The following is a 20,586-nucleotide window of genomic DNA, read 5'->3' on the forward strand; positions in this document are numbered from 1 at the left end:
TAAAAATTTTGATCAACAACATGTATTAAACATCCATTCGTCTTTAAGTTTCCCTCTGGGCACTTACTGTGGTGCAGGTCACCTTTTACTGTGCTTGAGTACAAAGTTCTGCAAGATCATGTTATTTTTTTAACGCTGTGCATTGTTGAACAGGCTTGCTGAATAAACAATCAGGCTTGTCCTCCTGGGACCCACTACAATAGTGTTACTTTTTAAGTTTATGCGAAACTTTGCTCTGATTGCTGTCTTGAGGACTTGAGGTTCACTTTTCTGTAAATATCACTTGACTCATGAACCATAAGAAAATACTAAATGAATTTTGTCTAGCATATGTAACTCAAAAACTAATGTGAATTTCACATTAGTACAGTAAAACATTTCAATCAATTCATGTAGTCGAAGTCTCATGGAAGTCATGGAAATCTGGAATTTAAAGCAAGATATCTGGAGAAAGTGTCATTAGTTTACAGAACCTCTTCTGAGCAAAGCATAAGGTAAATTATTCATTCTAATTTATTTGCTCAGCTTGAAAACCTTCCATCATGTTACTTTTTCAGCTCTACAAATCTAATAATTTGACTTTTAGGAATATCAACTTATCTTCCTCATTGCATCATAGCACTTTTACAAAATCCCCTGCTTGTTACACCAAGTAATTGTTTCTATCAGCATTATCTTATCCCTTCGTATCCATCATCTCTGAGAACATATATTGCTTTGCCAGCTCTGTTTTACGGTGTCTGTATCATATTAATAATGGCACAGATGGAAAAGTTGTGTGAGGTCACTCAGTACAATCCATTTCCTGATGCAATGTTGGGCTTTTATATATTTTCCAATATATGTAGCCTGATGGTAAAGGAGTCAAGTGACTGGATTTTCACAATCTCATTCAAGCTCTAATGCAGTATATTTTTTTCATCTATCTTTCTCCCCTTCTTCCTTCTTACATTTCTTGCAGTAGCTAAAAAGTGCTTCTTGACAGATAAGAAATTGCATAGGCTTATGAAATCTGTGGCACAGTGTCAAGCACATCATATTCTTAACAGCATTATTAATATGTTAACAGGTGGAAGCTTATTACTGTTCAGTTCTTTAAATGTAAAATATCTCATATTCTTTTCTTTTTTTTTAATTCACCTTTGTAGTTTCCAGTTAATTTGATTAAGAGCTTTGGCTGATAACTTCTTAAATTGTTTCATTTCACAAACACAAAATACAGTAGTTTGAAATTCTTTTGGTTTTGATTCAGAAGCAGAACTCTCTTTGGATTTTAGTATGCACAAAATCTAAATTGAAAGATTTTTTTTTTTATCAATGTAAAATAACTCTTTAATCTTGATTGCCTAATAAAATTGGCAGAAAACAAGGAAATGAAAAAGGTAGGGAATGTCACAGCAACTGAAGCATTTGCTTGCTCCAGTTCTAAAAAGTAGCTTCCCGTATCTTGCCAGCAGGCATTGCACCAAAATAAGAGATTTTAACAATTTACTGACCAATGAAGCCACTTCGAAGCTTTTTACAGGCCTGCTGTTCAGTGGTGAAAATTGCCGTAACAGAGATGGAATAAAGCAGGAGGTAAACTGCTGTCTTCAGGCCAGCCTATGCATTTGCTCTCTCTCATCTTTCTGAATCTTCACCTCTGTTAGAGTGTTATAGTGATTTTTCTACCCCAGCCATCTGATTTGCATATAAAATATAGAATGATTAAAAAACTATGATTTAAAATGTTCCAAAACTATGAAAGGAAAAGGTCACAGAAGACTCAGTGGTGACCTTTTCAAACATGAAGAGACTTCCTTCCCTCCTGCAGAAGCAAACAGAGTTGTCGACTTGATCCAGTGACCTGTTAACTTGGTTTTATGTCTGCTATGCGGAGATGCTCCTCTGCCACTGCATTCTCACCAGGGCAGTTGTCTGTAGCAGCCCCACGCTGCTCTGTTTGCTCAGGTGACACCCCAAAAGTCTTGACTGTTCTCTGCAGTAGTCCTCCCACTGCAGGCACCAGTCAGACACACATCAGTGGTGTGTGTGTCAGCTCTATATCCCATTTTCTCTTTTTCTCATATGTGTGATTTTTTGAGTATGCTGTGGAAGCTCTAATTCTTTAACAAAGAGTTGAAATAAGATTAGTTTAAATATACTTTATAAATTCAAGTATTCAAATCAAAAAATACCAAATCCTCAGGCAGGTGTTTCTGTTTAGAGGCAATCTGTTGTCAAAAGTGAAAGTGAGTTGTGGTCTGGCAACTGTCCTTTCATGTGATACTGGCCAGATGACTTCACTTAAAATATTCTGGCTGTTTCTTCTCTCATGCTTCATTTAAATAAGATCTATGGGAGAAAAATTCTCTCCTACACAGTGTTCGAAAAGTACCTAGTGGAACAGGGCATCATTCTGTTACATTCCCTTTGCAAATGTAAATTAAGGAGCCTCTAGCTATTGTACACAGAATTCCCTAGTAAAATTCCTGCTTAAAATTATCTTCCTAAACTGTGCATCTCAAATGCACTGCAGAGAGCCGATATTGATCCCTCACTCCCTACTTTGCACATGTAAAAGGTACCCCTGAAAATGCAGGCCAAGAGAAGCCAGAGGTTTAATCTTGATCTATAGTAGACTTATATTAGAAATTCTGCCTGATAGGAAGGTAAATCGAATTTTATTTTAATAAGGCTTCTCTGTGAGCAAATTGGCACAATGAAAGAATGTATTTTCAGTGTAAACCTGTTAACGTGATTGGACTGATACTTCTTTATTTTATTTAGGAATTAGCAAAACCTCTATCTCTAGAATCAGCTGTTTTACCAACATAGTGTTGTACCTACAACAGACATGATGTTATACTAGGTGACATTTTTAGGGCTTGTTACAATTTGCAGAAGACACCTATTCAAACTATTTGAAATGTTAAGTATATGTTACTGTTCCACAAGCACTTAAAGGTAATATAATCCTGCCTCTGGAGGAAGCTTTTCTTTCCCTTCCATCCGTTTGAGCAGACTGTGAAATGAACCAGATGAGATGTTGCTATGGCTTAAACTGGCATTATTCCCTGCTCCCCTGTTTGGTTTGAACTCCATTAATTCCCTGCATGGGTCATTTCAGAATGACTTGAGACCTGCTCAAGGGAGAGGGCGAAGAGGGGAGGTGACATGGAGTAGCTAAGCATGAAAGGGGCATCTTTTGCATCAGTAAAATTTCTGCCAGGTTAAAGTACTAGCAAAACTTCATGTTACCTCTGTTATGATCGTACAGTGTTCAGGGGATGAAGCGGGGGATTATATTTAGGGATCCTCCAGGTGTCTTGTTAAAATTTCTAATGCATCTCAAGTTTCATATTGGTCAAAAGTTTTCAATGATCTTTCAGTTGTTTGCATCTCTTTTTGTATATTTGTGAGACATTATCCTGTCACTCTTATTTATGTCACAAAAACTTTATTACTGTTTTGCCGAAAGCTCTACTGGAGGTGATTCTTCTCAAATTTTTAAAATGAACTCTGCATATTTTAATAATCCCTTGAGCACTACTCTTAATTACTCTTTTTGCATTTTTTTAAGAAATGAATTTTCTATCAGACTGGATCTGCTTTACTGGCTTAATTTTTCTGTGAAGTTGTAGCACTGATTACATCATCCTAATCACTCAAAAGAGCTGGCTTCCTGAGTTTGTGTATTTGCCCTTCATTTGTTTTTTGTATCTTGCACCAACATCAATTTCAACTTTCTTTTTACTCTTGTGATTACTTTGTAGGAACAAAAAGAGTTGCTGCTAGTCCTTTTGTGTGGAAATGCTAGCAGGACAATCAAATCACTTGTTGATACTGAGATGCTATTTTATACGCTGTAGGAACTCTGTAACTACTGAAAATACCAGATTCTAAATTAAGATCCGTTCAAATCTTGTGTCTTCTGATACTGCAGATAAATTCAAGGTGGATAAAGGAAGGAAAGGGACCATTGTTATGCACTCTTGTCTTGGTTTGAAAGACAGGTGTCTGCTAAGGAAGGCAGAAGCCTCCCTTGGAATGGCAGATGTAACCCCTTTCCCTCCGAGATACTATAATTTTGAAATCAAGGGCTTTTAGGCAAAGATGTGAGAAATAGGAATAACAGTTCTTTACTATTATATATATAACCAGTCAAACAAACAACAATAACTATGGCAGTAACAGCAAACAATCACAAACCCAGTCCCAGCCTTCTCGGCTGTCGGGCCCTTTCCCCTCGGGTGCAGTTCCGCTCGCAGCCGGCAGGGGCGCTGGCGGCTCCCGGTGAGCAGGGCAGGTGCGATGGATCCCCCGCGGCTGCAGGGGGCGCTCCGGAGCGAGCTCGGGGAGCACGCGGCACCGGTGCCGTGGGATCCCGGGAAGGGATGGAAGAAAAGCTTCACAAACCCCTGGGCAGCTGATCCCGGTGTCCGGCCAGACCCTCAGGAACAGCAGGCTGGAACGGCAGGGACGAGCACAAATCCCGGGTGGCAGACGCGATGTATCCAAGCGGGGAACCCCCCAGGGGTCTGGGCAGGCAGGGCAAGCACGGCTACAACGCAGCGAAGGCTCGAAGCAGCGGCAGGGCAGGGCGGCCACAGCCTGGCCTCCAGCGGGGCAGGGAAGGTGGCTTTGGGATCCCGGGGCTTTCCAGCACAAGGAAAAGCAGCCGAAGCAAGCTGACTCCTCTCTGTCCAAACGCCGAGACCCCACTGCCCACGCACCCAGGTGAAACAAAAGGAGCAGCCAGGTCTTTTGTTTTTTCTTAAGAACCTAGCTATTTGTTCTCCTAGCAGCATGCATAGGGAAAAATTCCTTTTACAGAAAAAAACCCTTAGGACTAAACTAAAACCCCAACAACTGTACACCACAGGTTGCATGTTTTACACATCAGGCCACAACATGCTAATCTGGGATCCGAAACATGAGAGTGGCTCAACACGTTCACAGATGTGTCTGTGAAAAGGAGTAAGGAGTACAAGGCTATTTAAAAAATAAAAGGCCGAGTGTACTGTCTTCCAGTGTGATAGCTGCCACTTTGTGTTCTCTTTTAACAACAGTTTGTGTTGATCTTCTGCAATATTTCTAAAGAGTACTATAGCTAGGCTGAAATATTTGGGTCTGAGCGTACTTTGGATGAATGGCTGCATCTAATGGTATCCAGTTGCATCATTGCCTTAGGTTGCCTTAGCTATTATCAGCAATGGAAGGGGCTTCAATCTCAAATTAATGGGGAGAGAGGGAGGGAATTCAAGTTTGTAAAGAAGACAAAGCCCCTAATGTGCTTAGGAGATAGAGGAAACGAGATTCGGAGGATTTGGGGATAGGTTTGGTAGCTGGGCTGCAGAGCCACCTCGGCGGTGTGGGAGCCTTGGCATGGAGAGGGTTGCTATGGCTACTGGCACTCCACGAGCCAGGTGTTGGAATCGGGGAAGGAAAATGTAGCTGCTGCATTCAAAGTTATGACACTTGCTATGCTTCTGCTCTTTCTTTTAAAGGTTGTTAACTGTCATTTTTCACCCCAAACTGGCTCTTTTGGTGAGGTTTTGTGTGGAATTTAGCTACTCCTATGCTTTCTGTGTGAATTCCTAATTTGATATATCTGGCTTTTTTTCTTTGGGTTTTTCTTGGAAGGATTGGAAGACGAGAGTGAAAGAAGAGAGGGATTTTATTGCAGGGCTTATCCTTTACTTGCCTGTTTTGCTTCTGAAACAGTATATGTACTGTTTGTTCTTATTTAAAGACTAAATATCCCACTGTTTAATCCAAATTCATATGGCACAGGCTTGTATTTTGATAACCAATATACTGAATTAAAAATTATTATTTGGAGCCAAAAATATTAAATGAGTGCTTTTTAGAGAATGTCTGACAGCCCACTCTGTATCAATGCTCACCTAAATACTGGGTCAGCTTCTGATGGATCTACCGGGTAGCTTCAAGATTACTGCAATACACTACATTGAGTATGATGTTGACTGAAAACCTTTCAAGTGTTCTACATTGCGAAATAAGTATTTTCTTGCAATTACCCAGGAAGTGGCAGTTTTATTCACAAACAGAATTTTTCTAGAGTTCAGTGAAAGATGTATATAAAAACAATTGTCGTGATTCTCGCAGTTGATGGATGATCTACAGTGGCCTTCCACATGAATGCTTAGTGATTATTTGAGTGACATGCTTTATTTAAAGAATATAATGCCCTTTCTCAAATGCAGTGTATTGAAATTCTTGCTCACAGTGAGAGAAAGAAAAAGGAAATAGTCTTCCAGTTAATAAGTGAAAATGTGACTGCTAAATGCAACAATTGGAGCCAGTGATTTGGTTTGTGTCAGTTCCGGTTGGTTCAAATAAAGTTATTGTTGAGAATTATTTTCTTGATGAATATTGGGAAACATTTAGAAAAAAAAGAAAAAAAAAAATTTTGAAAAAATGTGCTCAAACATCAACAGATGTATAACCCAGGTATCACATACATATGCAAGTTCACACACACATGTAAATTAAAAGATTTTATGTCTTTGTAAAACATTTTAGAATCCAAGAAAGTTAAAACAGTCCATGTATTCTACCTTTGTGCCTACTGTCCATTCCTTAAGTTACATCAACTGTAGTAGTGTTGCAGAGGCTTGGAAATACTCCTTCAGAGAGGTGTGTTCTGTTCTCCTTCAGTTACCATTGTCCAGAAAAATACCATGCAGATCCCAGGAATGCTCAGGAATTTTTGCCCAGTGCCTGAGTGCAGTAACTCTGCAGTCAAACACTCTCACTCAGTAAATGCACAACAGACTGTGAAGTTTTGTGTGTGATAGTAATGACTATATGATAGTAATTATGATAGTAATTCTAATTTGTAATCTACGTACAGTGGATCTAAAAATCCAGATTATTTCTAGGTACTTGTGATGTTTTGGAAAAAAAAAAAATCCCCACGACACTACAGAAAGGATTCTATTATCTAGTCTTGTAATTGTGATGTCAGCAATTTATAATTGGGTTTGTACATAATTTTCATTACAAAATTCTTTAGTACATTAAAGTAATAAAATTGTAAGTAGACTGAAAGTGCAGGTGTTAAAAACAAATAAAAAGCCCAAACAAACTGTAAGGCAGGATTTGGAACTGTGTTGAGGTTTTTTGTGTGTTTGTACATGCATGGCTAAAGATGTACTTCTTAGAGTTCAACTGAAATTGCTAACAGGGTCAGATCACTGTTTTATCTTCAGGCAATAGTTGGTTTTAAAATGCATCTCCTTTATTATTTTCTCTCTGTGATGTCAAGAGAAAATAATCATCTTGGTAACATCAACTAAGTAGTGCTTCTACAATGGCACTGAAGTGCAGCAAAGGATTTATCCATGGCATTTGAGCAGCAGGAAGTGTGCAGGAACCATCTCTTCAGAAAACACGAGCGTCTAAGTCATTGCTCAGGCTAGTGAAAAATTAAATAAGTACATTCATTTTCTTTATTAAATGTGTCTTTCTGTGCATGCTGGGTCTGAGATTTTTGTCAATATACCTATATCCTGGGAACTGTAGTAGTAACTGAACCTTAAATCCTTTGCAAAGCTCAGCATATAGTACAGTTTATTTTTTCTCTACAAAGTTCTTCGTGGAAATAACAAAAAAAAAATTTCTTCCACATCAGAATTATCCTCATAAATATCTCACTGGCTTTTGTCAGGCAATGCTGTCATCCTCTCTTATCTTTTTATTGATACTTGGCAAAATAGCGTCTTTCTCTCTTAACCACACAAAACTCTGTACAAAGTAGAAATTACTCAAAAAACCCCCTATCCTGCACAAGGGTTTTATATTCCTCCTTTGTAATGTTTTGAAGTGCTAATACAGCATACAGAAATTCTTTCAAGTTTATATTCCATTGATATTATGGAAGTGTGGCTGTCTACAGCAAGGTGGGAGAGGGTTGTGCAAGGAGAGTGGTGTGGATGGAGGTGAGCAGGTGGAAAACAGCTCAAGTCTCCAGGCACAGGACTCATGAGCACAGGCTTCTCCTTTGCTCTTGGTTTCTCCTGTATGCACCCAGAGGAGAGGGGCTCTTGCTAAAATACCTACTTTGTAATCCTTAGCTCACTTTTCCCCTTGCAAGTTACAATTTTCTTGCTGATCCTCTTCTGGAGACTTCATTTCACTGAAATTCTTTGGCTTCTTTCAATCCTCTGTTGATTTCTGTATGTTGGTGAATTGAATCAAGTACAAGTAATGCATGACCAAATAACTAAAGAATGGATCCTAATTTTGCTGGGAATCCTGTGTAATGGGAGCACTCATGATTGCTTGTGTTGTGTAAAAATAATTCTAAGTATATGAGCAGACACCAAGGTCAATTTTAGCTCAAACTACAATGACCAAACAATGCATGAAATAAAGAATGTTAGAGTATAACTAATAAACATTGGCTCAATTAAAAAAACAAGAGTTTTTTTTCTTTGTCAAGTTAAATTGCATCTCTATGTAAAGTAGCTCACTAATACCAATGAGTTTGAGTTACAAATTGCACTTTTATTGTATCTGTGAAAAATTCCTTTCTCTGAATTTGGCAAAACTGCCTGAATATGTGTGACTTTATTCTGTTTGCTTATCTACGTCTTTTTTAGTCAGCTTGTCACTTCTAGCTTATGCATCTTCTGTAGCCATGGGTTTGACAGGTTTTGTCCTTGTGATGCATGCAGTTTTCCCAAAAGTTTCTTTTTTGTTTATAGCTGTTAGTTCATCAGGCCTATGTAGAAATATATAAACAGTATTTCTTTGTATATATTTTCAAATCTGTTTATTATTTCATGCAAATACTCAGCTTCTCTCATTTTCTTCATATGATACGTTTTCAAAGAGCTAACAATTAGGATGTATGTAAATTAATTTTAGCTTGTAAGATAGTAAGTAGAGTTCTAAGGACTGACTGGGATCTCTGAAATCTTTCCAAATTAATCCTTTGTTGAGCTTTTGATGGGATATCCTTCCTTCTTGGACCAGGGTAAGATAGCAGAGGAGACTGCTGTTGTGCTAAGTTCTTTATTTCATAGTCTCATAGCTTTCTTGAAGGCAGAGTTCAAGGGGGTTACATGATAAGGCCAAGCAGCAACAGCAAACAGGAGGCCGAAAACAGCTTCTTCTTCTAATTCTAGTTTCTTCTATTTTTTTTTTCTTACAGAAGTGTGGATTACATTTGTTAATTGACCAATAAGATTAACACATGATTCTAGTTTTTCTTTTCTTAACCTATCCTGGTCTAATTCTAAAAGTCGTAAGCCTTACACCAGTGTTACATAGGTATTACACAGATTTGCATATACAGTTTCTATCAGCTCTTATTGTTTATGTGAACCCTCTATCTAAAAAATGTGAACAGTATAATTCTATCTATATTTTGTCTAAAGTAAAGAATTCTGTGAAAAGGTAACACTGCTGCAGCAAGAACTATACTTAAGGTCTCTGCTACAGCTTTTTAATGTTTAAGACACTTAGTATATATTTCTACTAAAAGTTAAAAATACGTATTTCTGTTTCACTTTGGTGTGGCTTCATGTATCTCAGTTTATCCAAAGGTTTTAATTCAACCCCTGTGCTTTGGCTTCCCTCTGGGCCTGGGTCCAGAGGAGCTCTCACTCCAACAATCCTTGCCTCCTCTGATATGCTAAATAGATTGTTACCCCATCATGCAACATATATTCTATACAAAGTTAGAAAATTGTGTACAATGATTAATTTAATTGTGGGTTGGACAGCCAAGGGCGTACCTCATCACAGTTAACTCTAGTGCTCTGAAGTTAGATCAGTGCACAGTTTTAAGTAGTTAATTTATGGTCATGACAGAGACTAAAGGTTTTATGAAATTGTGCAGCATTCAGAATCTGTGTTTATTAAAAGTATATAGCTGTAATAATTTCTGACATTTTATCAGTTTTTGAAAAATTGTAAGAAATTTAATTGAGGAGATATATAGCCCCTCCCAAAATGCAAACATCCTTTGATTCACTTTTTTGGATCAAAGCAATAGCTGCTTAGAAGACAGAATCATATGGCAACTAGCCAAGACCTTCCAGCATGATATGACTAAATTATCAGTCTGTTTAATCAATGCCACATATCCTCTGCTATAATCAAAATATAGCTAGGATCCAGTTTAAAAACATGCACTTAATTTGCCATATCTTGTTATTTGATATTTTTCTGTCCTTTTAAGGGACTGCTGAAGTGATTTACTATGGGTGTCTTTTTCTCATCAAGGTTAGAGATTATGTTGGTGAAACCTGGAATTTATTATTCAAATTGTAATTTGTTGACTGCAGCAGATTAATCTTTCCCAGGTTATAGAAATATAAATCTGCTTTGCGGAGTGTAACAGTTAAATTGCTGACATCTGGTAAGAAGCTCTGAGGGAGTTATTTCCATTTTCCTCAGATCTTTATAGGGGTCTTTCCAATTCCTCTTCACTGACTTTCTTATTTATTGCTGTATCCTGCTTCCAGACCAGGGCAATATCATAATACATTTTAAATTGATTATATCCAAATGGTTTAGCTCTCTTTGAAAATGTGATTTCTCTGTTGGTTCCTGAATGTGCTGGGGAGAGCAGGCTATCTCACCTAGCTTTAATATGAGCTTCTGTTCACTTTGTCTTATGATCCTCCTGTTTTCCAAGTGCTTGCATGGAGGATAAAGAAATTTCTTACATTTGTCATAGAAGTTGAAAAGTCTTCAATAGAATGGGTCTCTTGTTCATTACAAAAGCCTTTGGGATAAGTTAATTAGAGTAATTCAGCATAAGATGTTATTGCAACACATAGAGTACATAAATGACATGATACTTATTGGTCACACAACCTTCTACCTGTTCTTGTATGTCAGTAAAATGCTGAAAGCAAAGCCTCCAGCATGTGACCTTGAACAAGGTTTTATGCTTTATAACCACCCCCAATCCATGTTTTATGAATAGGTTTCCCTCTCCGTGTGTGCGTTGGACCATCGTGGCTCCTGCCGTTCTCCCTGCGCCTGTCACTGAGCTGTGCCACCCAGCACCGCTGCGCTTTGATGTCTGGTCCCTAGTCACTATGCAAATTATGAATGCTGAGCCTCACGTGGTCCCTGGAGAAGCTCATTCTGGCTCTAGGTGAACTCTGAGTTGGTTCAAAACCAGCAGAAAGATGACTTGATTTCAGCTTGGTTTGGGATGCACCTCTTGAGCATATTGAAGGATGTATGCATTTGCCATTTGCATCTGTTGTACAAACTGCATGCATAATTTTTTTTTTTTTTCTTCTGGGAGTGTTTGACTCTTAGATGTAAGTTATGGTAGAAAATAAAATCACACAACTTCAGTTCATCTTGCAAACCTGACTTTCTTTTAGGACTCTTGCTTTGGTGATTAACAGTATGAAAAAGGATGATATTTGACACGTGGGCCACCGGCTACTTTAGTCAAAGAATGATCTGTGTGGAATAGTCAGGAGCCATTGGTGAAATACACTGATGTATCTGGTACTCTTAGTAATAGACACAATAAGGTTTAATTATCAGAACTTCACTGTTACAAGCAGTGTTTTCTTTCTTGAGTAATTTACATTTGAATCTATGTGGACTCCAAGCACTGAAAGATGATATTTTTTTTGTATGGAAGCTGTATGTTTGGCTCCAATACTTTCTCAGATGTGAAAGGTGATGCTAGTGAACACAAGCAGTTGTCCTCCAGACTAAAAAATATTTCTCTTGGGTGTTATGATTTCTTGAATGTCACAGAAAATTGCCTGCTGTAATCACTGCAAATACCAAAGCACTGCCTCTCTCCTGCTGTTTCCAGCTGTGTAGTGCAGCAAGTCCTGAACACCAGTGATAACTTCTTTGAGTGTCCGGGCTGTGTACAAGGACAGGACAGGTTTGCAGCTATGATGCATATGCAGAGGCAGAAGGCTTATCAAGGCATGCTTAGATGTGCTTAACTAGAATCTAGAGTTAGATGTTCTGTAACAAGTAAAACCTGCAAGAAAACCAAGATTTTGAAGGAGTTCAATTTTTTTTATAAGCTGAGATGCCTTATTTATGAATGTTTAGATTTTTCCCATTGTGAGAGAGGCTACATGTCATGTTTCCAGACAAATTGTTGACTGATGATTTTTTCCAAGAAATGCTGGCTTAAGAAGAGTGATTATTATGCACAGTAGGTATAAATGAATTATTTATCAGACATGTTTCTGTTCTCAGTGAAACCACTGTTGATCTGCTTTTCTAAGTGCTTTATTGTAGTAGTCATTTGCACACAAAGCAAGTCTTTACTTAAGTAAATGTTTATCTATCACCATTTGTATGAAAAATGAAAGATTGCAAACAGAATTGATCATGCTGTTTTGATTATGTGCTTCTATTTTTTAATACAAAAACTTTTGTATTTGTCAAAAAAACCTCCAGAACCAAAGAAATAAAACCAGGTTTCAAACAGATATGTTTCAAAAAAAAAAAAAAAAGTGCCAAAGGAGTTTTCCAGATGATGGGTGGGTAGCAGCAATTGCTTTTGGATCATCCAGATTGTGCTGAAGCATCCTGTCCAGTTTTTACCTTCCCCTGGGTGGAAACCTTTCTGCCTCCCATATTGAAACTTTTTAATTCTTTATAAAAAATAACAAAGAAATACTTGATTCTGGGACCGTCATCCCAACTGATTTCCCTGCTCAATGACTGTTAGCTGTTCAGAGGCATAAAGTGCTATTGTCAGGAATTTTGAGAGGCTTCAGTTTGTGTTTGCTTGGAATGAAAAAGAAGTTTTTGCTGCCACATTCATGATGAAAGATTTTGAATGCATAAAAAGAGTAGTTAATGAATAATCACACCATTTTATAAAGCTTACATAGACAAGTAATTCTTAGAGCACAGAACTAAAGCAGTATTTTAATCCTGGAATAAGACATTAGAATTTCAGCAGTTTAGGGAATCATGGAATCATACTAATTTAGGTCTTTAGGAAAAGGCCTCTCAGATCATCACGTCCAAGCATTAATGCAGCACTGCCAGAACTGTCTGGTGTGTCAATCTCAGTCTTTCTACTATATGGAAGTAATTCAAATAATGCCATAGGCACTAAAGGAGAGGATTGAAGGCAGTAGAAGGAATTGGGCAAATGGACTTTCATGTATAAGAATTTACCTAGAATGGATAGTTGAAAATGAGTTTCCTGTCCTCAAGTTAGCTCAGGCAAGGAGTCTGCTGTATTTTTGCTGATGGTGCACACCTCTTGTGGTGGATTTGTGACAAGATTAGTTTTGATGTATTTCTTGGTAGATCAGATGACAATGAAGGGAATCAGAAAGTTGGTAGTACCTCAAACAGGCCTAGGGACCAAAAAGACATTAGTACCTCAAGCCAGAGAGACATGATGAACTCAACCAACATGGTGACTACTTTACCCCAATACAAAGTAATTAAATCCAAATCAAAATGTAATTAGTACAGGTCTTTTCTCTTTACTCCATGCCACGCATCTGGTTTGAGACAATTTTGGAGGAACATCCAAAGTGAAGGTCCTCTGATAGAAGGCTGACCCTCCCCCACCAGGTTCGGGAAAAATTCCTTGGAGGAAAGTGAAAGAAAGAAAACCCCTTTATTTGAAAGACACAATGCACAATGGGAAAAGAGTAATGCTAAATAATAAAACCTCTCGCTGTGGAGAGAACTTGGTAAATTTTCAGTGGGTGTGGTTTGTTGGTGTCCTTTCTGTGGGTGTGGCTTTCTCCTCCTCGGAGCTGGGTCGGCTTGGGCCCCTCCGGGTCGAGGTGTAAGGTCTCCCAGTGTGTTCTGGTGTTTTTGAACAGTCCAGAAGAGAAGATGAAGAAACGGAAGTCCCAGGAAAACAAAGGAGTTAAACTCTTCGTCTCTCTCTTTCGAGAAAAGGAGCCAAGAGCTGGGGAAAGCAGGAAAGTGCTTGCCTCTGCTCTGCAGCAGCAATCTCCGGGTCCTTGGAGCACAAACTGCTTTGAAAAGTTCGTCTGGCTTTTTTCATTCTCTCACACCCATTGTTAAAGACACAGAAAGGCACAGGAATCATGTCTGGGCATAGAGCGGCTATAGGAGATACACATCATAAAGTCACCCCAAGACAGGTAGGAAGGGTAATAAGTGAGTCTAGATGTAAAACATCAAAAGCACATTATTCAAATTAACAGCCATGAAGAAATCACTCTTCACTCTGCCTTGCTTTTCACTGAATTTCAGAGTAGAAGAATAAAATATGGTTCTGTGGGGGTAAAGAGAGAGAAGCATGGGTTTAGCTCCTTAAGATTGATGCATTCTGGGTGGCTACTACTGCATGTAACCAAGTAAGATGTAACTTAATCCTCTAGAGATCAGCAGAGACCAAGACTGAGCTATGAATGTTAAGTCAAAGGAAAAAGGTTCACAGTGAAGCTTTCCTTTTAGTGTAATCAAAAAAATACATCCTGATCATGGGGGCTGCACAGACCTTTTAGGAATGAATGAATATAAACCTTTAAGTCTACAAAGAAAAATTTAAACCTATCACGTTTCTTTGAATAATTCTAAATTACAGAGAGAAATGTGATCCTAGTGCTCTCAGCTCATTCACTTCCACACAAATGAGTGCCATTGGTGGTATTTGGAAGCACTGCTTGTAATAAGGCAAGAACAAAACTCTTCTTTGGGGAGGAAAGGAAAGGGTGTTCCACAACCCCTCTCCCATCTATTCCTGGGGAGCCTCAGGGGACAGAGGGCTCTCCCCGAAGTCTGGGGATGGGCAGGAGATTGGTGCTGGGATGTCAGAGCCCAGCACCCAGAGGTAGAATACTCTCACATGTGGGCATGTGCTTTAACAGAGGGAATTAAAATTAACCTTTACCTTACACAAAAGTGAGTAGCCCAAAAGTAAGAACATAGTAATAGAGAACTGCTTACATTTAAATTAAAGGTGTCACATGGTGCCTTAAAGGATAAAAGCTACCAGAATTTACAGCTATGCTAATTGATCCCTGCTGTGATTTGTAGTTCTACTAAACAGCAATGTAAAAAATCCAACCAACTAAAGAACAAAAAAAACCCAACAAATGAAAAATCCCACATTCTAGAAAACTGTCAGTTGCTAAACATACATGAAGGGATTGTTTAGCCAGGCTTTTTCACAAGCTGTCAGGCTGTAATAGGGAATTTGGAAAAGACAGATAACTCTTCCTCTGCAAAGTTGATTTTGACTATGAACTTTAATAAAACAATTTGCCTCCTGGGCATTTTCAGATTGTGCAAAATCTCTTTTCAGCTAAAGTACTTACTCGATATGCGCAGACACATGCAGTGATCTCTGAGATGGAATGAGTTAACTGCAGACAGGGACACAGTTTTTAAAGCACAGCATGATGTCGTTATTTTCCTATGCAACCACAGTAATAAAACCAGACATTATGGGAAGAATATCTTTGTTGCTGTGAGTTGTAAAGAAAAATGTATGGTATTACTTCAGTGAGGGGAGAAAGGGAGCATTGGTTGGTTGAGAACGAGCAATGGGTTTCTGAGCCTGTACATGTCATGCAAAGGGGAATGAGGTGCAATCAAGTGCTGTGATCTGTGAACCAGTCAGGACAAGGAATGAGTATGAAAGAGCTTTTTCTTCCTTGCAGCATGATACTCAGTTATGATGTAAATGGTGATTTGTAAAGCTGCTGCAGGAAGTGACAAATGGTAGCGCTGTGGTTGTCAAGGGGTTCGTTAGCACGTACGTGTGTCAGCTGCAGGAAAAAGATCAGCATTCCTTGTTCTAATAGGGAAGACTTCCAAGAACTGTCAGCTGATTTCTGATAGCTGTAAGACAATTAAACTAAATCTAGGACATCGTTGGGAAGTTGAAAAAGTTGACATTATGCACTGTTAAAAAAACTTAAGAGAAACTTGACACCAGTCAAAACCTGAAACCAGCAACAGGACTTGGAGAGAGCAAAAGTTACAGTCTTAGGTGGGCATTCAAAGAATAATGAAGTTTGTAGCATCCCTAGGGACTAAAATAACGTAACAGGGGTCTGCATGTCAGCAACTCACCTGTAGTCTTTTCCCTTTAAAGAATGTTGGGTTTTTGCATCATCTTCTCCTCAAGAAGCATTTTTCCCTGTTGTAAAAATAATTAGTGTGAATGACATGCCCATGGATGTATAACAGGAGAACAGACTGCAAGAGAAAATCAGCATGGATTTCTCCATGGTAAAAACAAAACTTAAACAGCTGAAAAAAATGAAGACTTATTGCCAAGAAAGTTTACATGTCCAGAAAAATACAGCGGTCATGGGTATTTTAGAATGTTGCATAGCTAAACACTGGCTGACTTGTGAGTATGTGTGGATTGAGGTGGTCTGGAATGAGACTGCACCCTTCTGCCCTCTCCAGGTGGGAATGTCTGAAGTACGGTGTGCACAGTGCCAGAGGTTGTTCTTGGAAGGAGGAGAATGGGGATGCTGTCTGTTCCACACATGAAGTGGTGAGTGTAATTTGGAGTTGGTAGTGGTTGTGGAAGAAGGCTTCGCGGTCGGTCTTTTGTCCCTGCACAGCATTTCAGCAGTCTTTGTTAAAATGAAATTTCTTTCCCCAGCGTAGCTTTGTAAATGTGAAAACACCTAGAGAGTTCAGGTAATTTACTAAATGAGTACAGGCTGAAATAAGAAGCTTTGCTTTTTCCAGACAGGAATGTGTAATAACACTGAAGGAACTGTTTTCACCAAGGGTCAAAAATGATAATGAACTTTTTCTCCCACTATCTCTGGAAATCTTATAACTTAACACAGATGCAATGCCTGGACATTTTCCCAGAAAAGCTCAAGTAAAATTATTTATTGCCAATAAAAACAACATAGTGTTATTTCCCTGCTGTTGTTAAATTTAGGATTGATGAGATGAATAAAGTCGGGGTATTAGAAACTTCCTATGCCAAGATGCAAACTGAAGGAAGAGTTAATTCCAAACCAGACTGAATATTTAATGGTCTAAGAAAATGATTTTACTATTATAATATACAATAATCTGAAACAGGACAACTTAAATACATTCAGGAGACCACTTTGGAAGGGAGACTCTACCACCTATAAATGTAGCGTAAATCCATTAGAGGATTTTCACACCACAGAGTACATCTTAAAAGGAGAACTGGTTGCTTGCTGGACTCAATTCCAGGAGCTTAATGTATGGCAACAGTAATAAAAAAAGAGAGGTTGGAATCATCAAAAAAATACTGTTTCATTCAGTCTGTACCATTTGTGTTGTGGATGTTTCTCTGCTTTTCTTAGATTTTTACCTATTTCTTGATGTACTACTTCTAGCCAACTTTTTTTCACCTTTTCCCTAAAAGCAAAAGTTTTCCCTTGATAGTAGAGAACTTCTGCAATAGTTACACTGCAGTGCCTGATGGCTTATTCAGCTTCATAGCTGTGAGGAAGGTAGGCACATATCGTAATTTTATCTTGCTGTGTCAATAGGTTGAGTAATACAAAATGTTAATATATATTCTGAGAGGTTCTTCATTTTTTCTCATTATTTGAGACACTTGTGCAAATGCCTACAAATTTTTGGGAATTGGTATTCATTCCCGCACAGACATGCATTAAAATTTCTGAAATCAGTGCTTCCTTGTTACAAGGAAATAAACGCTTCTTATCATCAACTTCTGTGGAGTACACACAGGGATGTGCTTTTCTATTGTGATGTTTATTCTGAAACTGATGAATACTTGCAATTTACTATAAATATTTGTGGAAAGCAGAGTTTCAAGGAATTAGAACAAAACAAAGCTTACATATATTTCCCACTTTTTTCCTCTACTATTTGAGATTTACTTTGAAGTGTGTCAGTCTTTGAGATGTCCAGACCGAAGAGCCTTTGTAAAAGTGCCAGTTAGTTTAATATCTGGAGTCCCCAGATATCCAGCTTAGAACCACAGAGGGTTACTGACACACAATGCTGAGTGCACTCCAGATGACAGCATCAGGCCTAACATGCACATTCATAAAGATGAAGCAGTATATGTTCCAGAAACAAATTCCTTATTTTACTCTTCCAGTAGTGCAAGATACATTTTCTAATAGCTGGTTATCAGAAGAAGTTTGCTCACTGAATTACATTAATTTTAAAACTGTAAGCATTTAACAATAGCTTTGAATGGACATTATAAATTAGTGCCAGCACCCCCTTCGGCTCATAATGAAAAGCACAGTGAAACTTGCATGAGGTCATGCTAGTTCTGCTTTGGGTTTTCCTTTCAAAATTGCTCAGTGGAGAAGTACCTCTGTGGCTGCATTTTATAGGATTTCTTATGCATAAGAGCAAAGCTAAAACTGACTTTTCAGGAAAGCACAGATTCACTTAAACTCAACTTTATTTTTTGCAAAAGCTCAAAGAGCACAATCTGGAGTCTTTGCTTCAGTTGCTCATGAGCTCTACTGCTTTCCAGCTACGCCCTTCCTCAAATCCAAATTCACTGACATTCATCCCGCTCATCCCCTATGTTGTTTTCCAAAATCATATAGAAAGTTTGTGATGCCTCCTTTAACTTAAACTTCCATTGTAGCAACACCTACAAAGAACTGACGAAGCACATTCCTACCTGTTACACTTGTTTAACGGCTTGCGTTGCCTGAATTGCTATTGATTTTAAAGCAGGATGTGGGTTGCTATAGCAATCCTGTACTTGAACATTCATAGAAGAATACCACTAAAAAATTCTACAAACTTAAGTTGCTAAGCTAAAACTTTCAAATACATGTTTTAAATTGCATTTCCAGTGATGATTCATTTCAGTTGTTGTTAAGTTGATGAATTCGTAAAATCAGGGAGCTGTGCAGTTTGTGCGTGTGTCTGACCCAAGATGCTTTCTCCCTGACTGGAATGCTCATAACAAAGAGAAAAAGGATCAATTTCATCCATGTAGTCTCAGGGCAAACTTGTCACTCGTGGAGTAACAATCTGAAATGGGTGACAGTACTCACACCAGCTGCTTGACATCCAGGCAGGTGTAGGAGCCCTAGGAAATGTCATACCGTCAGATGCATCTTCAGAGAATGCAACTGGCTCAAAAGCTTTTAGGCACAGCCATCACCCTGGGCCATGGCTGACACCCCAGGCCATGTCAGCCCCGTGCTTGAAACCATTGCTGAGCTGTCACTTTAATAAATGAGTAGCCACTTTGTTTTGATCAGCATTGTCAGGGCTTATTTCAAAAGTGATTCTGATTTCATCACGCAGCCCAGCCCAGCCAAAGTCAATTGGTACAATTTCAAGGTGAATTTATTCATTCTTTATAAAAGTTCTATGCACGCATATATGAAGACAGTTGAATAAATTGAAATAAATAGACTTGGAGCTGCATAGTCTCCTGGTAATTGAAATAGTTTCCCCTCAGTGTATTTGTAGTAATAATGCTACCTTTATGAAGACTGGACTGTCTATAGATGGGAAAGTGTGGAATTATCATATTGATAACATATTTGGAAAATGGAATTGAGCCTAATATGTTGAAAAGGATAGCTGAAAGTTGTCCTTGCCTTCAGTTTAGCACTGAAGCTAAAGTTAGATTAAAGCCTACCATCAAATGATGCTTTATAATTAATTCCTTCTTCAACTTTAACTTTTCTTTTGTTTTTAATGCAGGTGTTAACTTTGAGAATGGAGAATCTAATTGGTAATACATGGAAAGTTGATTACTCCAAAGCATGCTGTATGAACAGCCTGTTTTGTACAACCTAAGGATAGGAAAAAACAAGTGGAAGAGCTCAAACCTGTACTGTTTTGACTTTTTTCTTGTTTGGTTGCTGTATTTATTGGTAGATCAGATGAGAATAAGTGTTGAAATATCAAATGTCCATGATCGCTAGTCATAATCTTTGTTTCACTCAAAAAAACCCCAACCCTTTCAATGTTGAAAATATTTTCTGTTATTCAGAAGAGGACTTAAGCTGAAAAAAGGGCATAAAAATATTCTTGCTTTTCTACAGGGAGGAAAATGAATAGAAGTGAGGGAAACAGAAGGCATCAATTAGGAAGCAACAGTTCATTACTCAGGTGGCTTTTCAAAGTTGGCAAGTACATCAGCTATCAGAAGTGCAATTCTGAGTCTCTTTTCCAAGTGCTCTCAGCAGATGTTGCCAGGGCAATGGAGGTTTTGGAAACTTTTCAAAGGAGGAGTCACTGCTGTTTTGTTATTATGCTTCTAAAACAAAGGCCTCCCAAAAACCAGAGTAGTTATCATAGCCATAAGAGATGATATTCATCCTTTGCTCCTTGGTCTGCTCTGATGTCACCAAGAGCTGTAATGGTGTCAAGCTTCCTCTTTGGGATGATGATCCCTTCCCCTATGTCTTGGTAGATGGCAACCTGGCTACAGGTCTGAGGGGGGGATGGGGATTTATCCTTTGCTTTCCTTTCCCAGGAAGGAACGAGTGTGGGACTGGTCCGGGCTGTAGCTGCTGCTCCACAAGCTCTCATGTAGCAGGGACTCAGATGAAATTTGTGTAACTTGAAAGCGCAGTGGAGAAGACCCTCCTGACCCAGTGGGAGAGTATAGAAAAGCCATGGGAAGAGCAGGGATCTGCAACAGAGGCCATGGGA

This window comes from Corvus moneduloides, chromosome 15 (assembly GCF_009650955.1).
Source record: "Corvus moneduloides isolate bCorMon1 chromosome 15, bCorMon1.pri, whole genome shotgun sequence".
Lineage (NCBI taxonomy): Eukaryota > Metazoa > Chordata > Aves > Passeriformes > Corvidae > Corvus > Corvus moneduloides.